Source organism: Somniosus microcephalus, chromosome 4 (genome assembly GCF_052327205.1).
Source record: "Somniosus microcephalus isolate GS21.2 chromosome 4, FLI_Smic_1.0, whole genome shotgun sequence".
Lineage (NCBI taxonomy): Eukaryota > Metazoa > Chordata > Chondrichthyes > Squaliformes > Somniosidae > Somniosus > Somniosus microcephalus.
This window is the reverse complement of record NC_140990.1, coordinates 26,582,738-26,592,231: the sequence shown is the minus strand read 5'-3', so window position 1 is coordinate 26,592,231 and position 9,494 is coordinate 26,582,738. Positions and strand designations below refer to the sequence as shown.

The window sequence follows — 9,494 nt, the reverse complement described above, 5'->3', positions numbered from 1 at the left end:
TATGCTCTTATGATCTTATTGAATGGCGGAGCAGGCTCGAGGGGCCGATTGGCCTACTCCTGCTACTATTTCTTATGTTCTTATGGTGCGTTCCAGATCTTAACAACCCTCTGTGTGAAAACAATTCTCCTCATTTCCCCTCTAGTTCTTTTAGCAACTATTTTAAATCTGTGACCTTTGGTTACCGACCCACTTGCCAGAGTGAACAGTTTCTCCCTACCTGCTCGATCAAAATCGCTCATCATTTACGCGCCGCAATCTTGGTGGAGCAAAGATGGACCAGTTCCACCTGCAGCACGGCGCATGCGTGGCCATCTTGGTACAGGAACAGAGAGTGGGCGGGGCTTCAGGGTCCCAGTGACCAGGAGAGACAATCATTGACTCATTGATTTTATTCTCACTCTGCACACAGCGGGTGTAGAACTGAACCGAACCAGAGTAGAGGGAGGGGGAAAACTGGGAGTGGAGGAAAGAAATGTTGGAGATGGTGCGATGGGTTTGGATTTCAGCACAGGGAGGAGGGAGATTGTGTGGGACGGGGATTTACAGCTTTTGGGGAACAAGAGAGGAAAGAATGTTCCATAGAAACTAGAATTGTCTGTTCTGAATTTCTATCCTGTACTTACAGTGATGACTTTTGTAAACTCCTTTTACAGGGTATTAGAAGGGGAGGATTTACAGACTGGAAACTCAGACCAAACATCACATCAAGATCTGACAGAGTCACTCCATTCATCAGGACCTGAATATCATCAGCCTTTGAATGTGGAAGGAGGAATGTTTGTCTGTTCTGTCTGTGGGAAAAGATTTCAAACATCAGTGTGACTGGAAAAGCACCGAGACACACCCGAGTGAGAGTGTTCCAAAGCACTGACTGTGGAAAAAGCTTTAACCAGTTACACAACCTGAAAAAACATTGCACCGTTCACAGAGGGGAGAAACCGTACACGTGTTCTGTGTGTGGACGAGGCTTCAACCGATCATCCAACCTGGAGAGACACAAGGACACCTGCACCACGGAGAAACCGTGGAAATGTGGGGACTGTGGGAAGAGATTCAATTATCCATCCATGCTGGAAACTCATCGGCGCACTCACACCGGGGAGAGGCCGTTCACCTGCTCCATGTGAGGGAAGGGATTCGCAGAGTTATCCAAGCTCCCGATACACCAGCGAGTTCACACTGGGGAGAGGCCGTTCACGTGTATTGAATGTGGGAAGGGATTCACTCAGTCATCCAGCCTCCATAGACACCAGCGAGTTCACACTGGTGAGAAACCATTCTCCTGCTCCGTGTGTGTGAAGGGATTCGCAGAGTTATCCAAGCTCCAGATACACCAGAGAGTTCATACTGGCAAGAGGTAGTTCACGTGTATTGAATGTGGGAAGGGATTCACTCAGTTATACCATCTCCGGATACACCAGCGAGTTCACACTGGGGAGAGGACTTTCACCTGCTCTGTGTGTGGGAAGGTTTTCACTTGGAAGTCTAACCTGCTTAATCACCAGCAAGTTCACACTGGGGAGAAACCATTCACCAGTCTGTGTGTGGGAAGGGATTCACTCAGTCACGCACTCTGCTGAGACACCAGCGAGTTCACCAGTGATTGCAGAGGTTGGATTCTGCTGTTATTGCTGCTGTTAATCACACCCAGGACTGAACCATGTTCACTCTGGCAATTGGGCTTTGTTTCTGCTGATGTTAATAACTAGAATAACTGGGCTTGAGATTAATATTCTGGACAAATATTAAATAAATCAGCTTTGTTTCAAACACACAGTGTGTCTAATATTTGATTTCTCCATGATAAGAGGAGACTAATTGATGTTCTGTTACTGACTGTTCCATTTTTAGGCCTTTTCTTACTCTGGATTATTTCAGTTCTCATCTAGTTCACCTTCTACCACATCAAACCCCAAACTTGTTCCATTTGTGTACACGGCTTGTGGGTGTCATAGACTGAACTGTCGTGTCTCACTTTACACTCATCTGAAATTCCTTTGAACCACCCCTTTACAGAACTATCTTGCATAAGATTTGAAATCTGTTATTTTCTGTATCATTTAACATCTCTTGGATCCGATTTAAAAAAAAACTCCACACACTGCATGTGACAGCCTTAGAAATGTTCTGATCTTTGTATTTGTCATTGCTGATTTTGATGCTCTCTTTGATTTAATCTCTTGTTACTAACATACCTTGCACTATTTCTTTAATCAAGATAATTGTTTCAAATACTTCCTTTATCAGGCCTTCAGCTCCTCCATTGATCCCTGTCAATAATCCTTGGTCAGGGGCTGGGGTTAATGTGTAGGATTGGGGTTAGTGGTTGGGGCTCGTGGTTATTGGTTAGGATTGGGGTTAGTGGTTATTGGTTAGGATTGGGGTTAGTGGTTGGGGCTCGTGGTTATTGGTTAGGATTGGGGTTAGTGGTTATTGGTTAGGATTAGGGTTAGTGGTTGGGGCTAGTGGTTATTGGTTAGGATTGGAGTTATGGGTTGGGGCTAGTGGTTATTGGTTAGGATTGGGTGTTAGTGGTTGGGGCTCATGGTTATTGGTTAGGATTGCGGTTAGTGGTTGGGGCTAGTGGTTATTGGTTAGAATTGGGGTTAGTGGTTGGGGCTACTGGTTATTGGTTAGGATTGGGGTTAGTGGTTGGGGCTCATAGTTATTGGTTAGGATTGTGGTTAGTGGTTGGGGCTAGTGGTTATTGGTTAGGATTGGAGTTAGTGGTTGGGGCTATTCGTTATTGGTTAGGATTGGGGTTAGTGGTCAGCATTGGGGTCAGTGCTTGGGGGTAGTCGATAGGATATTAGGCTTAGGAAATAGTGATTAAGGTTAGAAACCACTATTGACAACGCCAGTGTCACTAGACGCGTCCTTTTCCATTTCATGTTTTTGAACCTCATGTAGGGGTTGCAAAATTTCGCCTATTTCCCTGAGAATATTGAAAATATTGGTCCACATCGTAGACGAAGAATTGGGTGATGTGACTTGTCTACAATGTTTTAAAATGTGCCTAGAACCACAATAGACTGTTCTGAGATGGAAAGAACGTGGACAACACGGGAGTCGTGGAGCTCTGTGGAAAATATTCACACATCCGAAGACAGTACTTTATTAATAAAATCGTTCCCTGGAGTTTGGGCAATCACAAAAGGTTTTAAAATGGCCACAGAAAGCTTGGCCAAAAGGACAAGCAGCTCGCAGCAAAGTTGTCTGTGTGAAAAAGTGGGCGGATACAGGGGTTGTGAGTCAGACCTGCCAATCAAAGGGAGGTTCCCTTCAGAAGCACTTGAAGTTGTATATTTACTTAAGAGATTAGCCCACTTGAGAAAACCACAGGACTATGGATTTGAAACTGCTTCTGTTTACATAGCCATTCAAGGCATTCACAGACAATGATAGACTGAAATCATGGAATGGATTTCGATTTGCAACCGTTTTAAGAATTGAATGGGTTTAAATCACCTAGCATTCTAGACAATAGGGCTGTTGCATTCTCTTTTGTTTTAGCCCAGGTGAACTCCGGATGTGGGCGGGATCATTTCGGCCCCACAGTGCAGACACTAACCCAGTCCAACCACTTTGAGTTAGCCAATCACAGCTTTTCTCTTGTGAATTGGAACTTTTCGGGCGCGAATTTCCCAGACAGGCAAACCGCAGAGGGGGGAGGGGGCTCACAAGGTATATATGATAGCTCCTGAGAAGCTATCGCTCTCTTTACTTCCTGGGACCACAGGTGAGCCTCTCTCTCTCACTTCGCTGGACCACATGTGAGCAGAGTTTCTGACTCCTCAGCAAAACAACCTAGTAAGGAGTTAAGGGATGGTAATTAAGGGGATATTGCTAAGATTGTTTAATTAACATTGTAGTCACTTACCCCTCGTTTTTACCGTCTGCATTCCCCCATTTAAGCAATTTTACTGTAATTACTGTGTTCGTGTGGTATAGTTTGATATTTGATTATAGTTTCTTTTAGTTAATAAAACTTGATTTTTCTCTCATCCAAACCACGTGTCCATTTTAATATCATTAATTATAAGTCCTGCAGTCAGAACTGGAAGGTGGGGTAGCGTTAGGAAACCGCTGTTTTAAAATTGGTTTATTGGAAATTGGTCAGATTGCAGGCAAAGGCTGCAGACCAGGTGAATTACCTTAAACCAGTTTAAAGATGCCCCCCTACAAAATGGCGACTGCGGCAGGACAGCAGGCCGTTTTTGATTTGATGAGTGGTTTGGATCTGGAGAAAGTACCAGCTCTTGTTTCTCTCGTTTTCAGTATGTGGGTAACCCTGTGGATGTTAGCAGCAGCGTGTAGGCTGACCTATCGGGGTATAGGTGGCTGGTTTAGGAAGGATGAGATGGGGGAGCAGGAGGAGTTTAAAGAGGCCAAGAATCAGGCGTCCCAGTTTGAGAAATGCCAGGCATTTATAGAGCGCCTGGTGCAGGAAATCACTGAGACCAGGAAAATTGAGATGAGACTGCGGGAAGAGAATGCCCGCCTCATCTCAGAAGTAAAACAGCAGGAGGAAAGGTTTAGGGAAGTAAAGGCAGCCTATAAGCTGGCCTGCACCCAAAGGTTTAGTGAAGCAGATCATGGCCCCTGTAGGGCAGAGATAGAAAGCCTTAACGTGGCTTTAAAAGCAGCAAGGGGAATGATTTGCCTGATCAGCCCGAAGGCAGGTCAGCCGGTTTTTACTGGCAGCCCAAGGGAAACCATCCCACAGGCAGCACCCAGAACAGTGCTGGATAGGGAATTCGATAAACCTGGGGCTCCATATCAGAAAGAGTGGCGCCAGGAGGGGAGCCATCCCTCCCAGAACAAGGTCACTTGTTACAAGTGCGGGGAGGAGGGCCACTGGTGCAGGGATTGTAAAAGGCCTGGGAGAGATGATACAGCCAGGAACCCTGCAGCCCCAACTCAGAAGGCAGAGACAGACACAATCGAGTCTGTCCTGGAGACGTTAAAATCTCTCATGAGGGCCAATCAGGGAAAGGGGGCAGCCATCAGTGGTGCTGCAGCCCCCTGACCCACCTCTGCCTCCCCACAATCACTGGAAAGAAAGGGGTTTAAAGTCAACCCCAACCAGGCAGCTGGGAGTGAGCCTGAGAATAGGAATCCTCAGCCCACAGTAGGTTCAAGTTCGCAGGCAAGTGCTGTGGCTTGTGTGGGGGGCGGGGGGGGGGGGACATTCCTGGGCAGAGTAAGCTGTTTAAGCCAGGGAACAGGGAAGGAGAGTTCTGGGACCCATGTGGAGCAGGTCCAGTAGCAGAAATCTGGGACAAGGGAGGCACAAAGAGGATAGATTTGGCCCCAGACCAAAGGCAGGTCCAAGTCCAAAATTCCCCATTTAAAGCCACTCAGGTAAGAGGACATGAGTTTGCCCACAAGACAAGTTCAAGTTCACAGCCTGTAAAAATAGGCACTGTGGCTTGTTCTAAGGGAGAAGATGACCAGCCCACAAATTGGGACACTTCCCTACCCCAGTGGGACCCTAGTTTTGGCAAAAGTAAAAATTTGGAAAGGTTATGTGGCTTAGAAATGGAGAAACAGAAGCCTGGGATCAGAAATCAGCAGGCTGCTGCCCATCCATTCACAGATCGCTTGGAGACTGCCCACGCATGCGCAGTCGCTGGTCTGGAGACGGGAATCCCCCAGTCTTCTGAACAGAAGGTTCGCGCAGGTGCAGTCATGCACCTGAGGGGAGCGTTTAGCCAGGATCAGGTTCGCGCAAGCGCAGTTCCACAGCCCGTACCCCCAGCGGATTTTCTTAACCTTTCCCGCACAGGCACAGTCGAGCGCCTGAGGGAAAAGGTTCCCCAACACCGGGTTCACGCAGGCGCAGTCGCGGACCCGGAACTCCGAGAGGCCCTTACTCAGTTTTCCCGCGCAGGCACGGTCGCGCGCCTGAGGGGAGAGGTTTGCCAACAGGAGGTTTGCGCAGGTGCAGTCGTGAACCCAGAACCCCCAGCGGCTCTTGCTCAATGTGAGGCCGAGCGCGCAGGTGCAGTCGGCCATTTAAAGATCCCTGCTGCTCAGTCTTTACGCGCAGGCGCAGAAGCCTGCTTGCAAGACCCAGCAGTTCTTCCAACCTTTTTTAAAGAGACCGAACGCACAGGCGCAGTTGCCTGCACTGGTGTAGCAGTACCCCAGCCCTGTAAAGTGCTTGTTTGCGCAGGCGCAGTTGCCTGCGGGACCCTAGCGGCCCCTCTTCTGTTTTCCCGTGCAGGCGCGATCAGCTGTTTGAAGCCAGAGGCTTCACAGCCTCTACCGTGGGACAAGGGGGAGGAGGTTTGCGCAGGTGCGGCCAGCTGCTTGAATACAGAGGCTTCACAGCCTCTGCTGAGGGACTCTGAAGAGGACGCTCATGCAGGCGCAGTTGCCGGGGGGACCACAGCGGCTCTTCCTCAGCTTTTTCTCACAGGTGCACCTGCTTGTTTAAAGACAGAGGCTTCATAGCCTCTGCCACGGGACTCAGGGGAGGAGGTTTGCGCAGGCGCACTCGCCTGTTTAAAGGGACCAGCTTCCCAGCCAGCCTCTAGAATAGTCCCCCCCATGATGTGGGACCCTGGGGGAGCAGGGATAGCAATTCCTCTTGCAGGGGGGCTGGTAACCGGTTTTGGACATGGGGGAGAAGGTTCCCAGCCAGCTACGGCTGCGACCCTGGCTCAGGGTCCGCCAGCCAAAGTTTCCCCATTGAGACGCCCCTCAGAAGGTCTCAGCGGGCCTGCAAGCCCAAGAAAAGGTGGTCACCAGGGTACCTGCCACACAGAGTAATCTCCCAAACTGGGGAGAAGCCAAAGGGCAGAGGTCCCCAATCAACAGCCATAAGGTGCGAGGGACCAGAGACAGGAGGCAGTCCAGCTTCGCTGCAGCCAGCAGCAATCTGCGACAGTGCCAGAGTTTAGTCTGGCCGTCCGGAGATGGGCGGCATTTGTATTGTAGCTATGTGTGAATATAGCATGCTTTTAAGGTGTATTTTAGTTTTGTTGATATAACTAGTTTTAAGTTTAAGTTTAAAGAGTTTAAGTTTACATGTGTGCCGAATGTTTGTATTTTATACATAGATACATAGAAGATAGGAGCAGGAGTAGGCCATTCGGCCCTTCGTGCCTGCTCCGCCATTTAATGAGATCATGGCTGATCCTTTAATTCAGTATCCCGTCCCCGCCTTCTCTCCGTAACCCTTAACCCCTTTTGCCCGTAGAAATATATCTAATTCCCTCTTAAATATATTTAATGAGCTGGCGTACACTGCCCTCTGTGGCAATGAGTTCCACAGGTTCACCACTCTCTGAGTGAAGAAATTCCCCCTCATCTCTGTCCTAAATGGTTTAGCCCTTATCCTTAAATTATGTCCTCTAGTTCTGTTCTCACCCGCCAAGGGAAACATTCCTTCTGCATCCAGTCTGTCTAGACCTGTCAGAATTTTATACACTTCTATGAGGTCCCCTCTCAATCTTCTAAACTCCAGTGTGTACATCCCTAAACTACATAGTCTCTCCTCATAGGTCATTCCCGCCATTCCTGGTATCAGCCTGGTGAATCGCCGCTGCACCCCCTCCATGGCAAGAACATCCTTCCTCAGATGAGGCGACCAAAACTGTACACAGTACTCGAGGTGTGGTCTCACCAGTGCCCTGTACAGCTGCAGCAAGGTATCCCTGTTCCTGTATTCTAACCCTTTTGCTATGAAGGCCAGCATACCGTTTGCCTTCTTGACCGCCTGTTGCACCTGCATGCTCGCCTTCAGTGACTGGTGTACAAGAACACCCAGGTCTCTCTGTACTTCCCCCTCTCCCAATCTATTGCCATTTAAATAATAATTTGCCCTCCCGTTCCTGCACCCAAGGTGGATAACTTCGCACTTGTCCACATTATAGTGCATCTGCCATTTATCCGCCCAATCGCCCAGTCTGTCCAAATCGCTCTGGAGCTTCCTGGTCTCTTCCTCTGAGCCCACCCCACCTCCTAGTTTAGTGTCGTCTGCAAATTTGGAAATGCTGCATCCGACTCCCTGATCCAGGTCATTAATGTAAATTGTGAACAGCTGGGGGCCCAGGACAGATCCCTGTGGTACCCCACTTGTTACTGCCTGCCATTCAGAAAATGAGCCGTTTATTCCAACTCTCTGTTTTCTATCTGACAGCCAGTTCCCTATCCACGCCAAAACTTTCCCCTTTATCCCATGAGCCTCAATTTTCCATGCTAATCTTTTATGTGGGACCTTATCGAAGGCCTTTTGGAAGTCCAGGTACACCACATCTACTGGCTCTCCCCCATCTATTCTACCAGTTACTCCCTCAAAAAATTCCAATAGATTAGTCAAGCACGATTTACCCTTTGTAAATCCATGTTGACTCTGTCCTATCCTGTCCCCATTTGCTAAGTGCTCCGCTATTTCATCCTTAATGATGGACTCCAGCATTTTGCCCACAACTGATGTAAGGCTTACAGGTCTGTAATTACCTGCTTTTTCCCTACCCCCCTTTTTGAATAGTGGGGTAACGTTAGCTACCCTCCAATCCATCGGCACTGTTCCCGAGTCTAATGAATTCTGAAAAATCATCCTTAGTGCATCCGCTATCTCTAGGGCCACCTCCTTCAGTACCCTAGGATGCATGTTATCAGGCCCTGGGGATTTGTCCACCTTCAATCCCTTTAGCTTCCTTAACACCATATCCTTAGAGATATTGATTTGCGTCAGTTCCTCCTTTGCCAATGTCCCTATTTTTCCCGATATCCCAGGGAGGTTTTTTGTGTCTTCCTTCGTAAAGACTGACCCAAAGTATGCATTTAGTTGATCTGCCATTTCCTTATTTCCCATTATATATTCCCCCGTATCTGACTGCAATGGACCAACTTTGGTTTTCACCAGTCTTTTCCTTTTGATATATTTATAAAAGCTTTTGGAGTTAGTTTTTATATTTTCCGCCAGCTTGTTTTCGTAAGCTATTTTGCCCCTCTTGATCATGCCCTTTGCCCTCCTTTGCTCTATCTTAAACTGTTCCCAATCTTCCGCTCTGGCGCTTTTTTTGGCTATTTTATACGCCCTATCTTTGGATTTTATGCTGTCTCTAATTTCCCCTGTTATCCACGGTTGAGTCACCTTTTTAGATTTCCTTTTATGCCAGATTGGTATAAACAATTTTTGCAATTTTGTCATTCTATCTTTAAATGTTTGCCATTGTTTATCTACCTCCAGTCCTCTCAGGAACGTTGTCCAATCAGACCTACTCAGTTCCCGTCTCATGGCATCATAATTCCCCTTGTTTAAATTCAGGACCTTAGTCTCTGAGTCGATTTCTTCGCTCTCCATTTCGAGTGAGAAATCGATCATGTTATGATCGCTCTGACCCAAGGGTCCCCGTACAACAAGATTACTGATTAGTCCCTTCTCATTGCACAGTACCCAGTCCAATATAGCCTGTTCCCGAGTTGGTTCCTCGACATATTGATCCAGATAACCATCCCTTAAACACTCAAGGAAT

At 47.8% G+C, this 9,494-nt stretch overlaps 1 pseudogene; it reads left to right on the top strand.

The window, feature by feature from the left end:
* Window positions 1-746: 746 nt before the first annotated feature.
* Window positions 747-9,494, top strand: part of LOC147118437 (uncharacterized) — a 725,353-nt pseudogene continuing 716,605 nt past the window's right edge.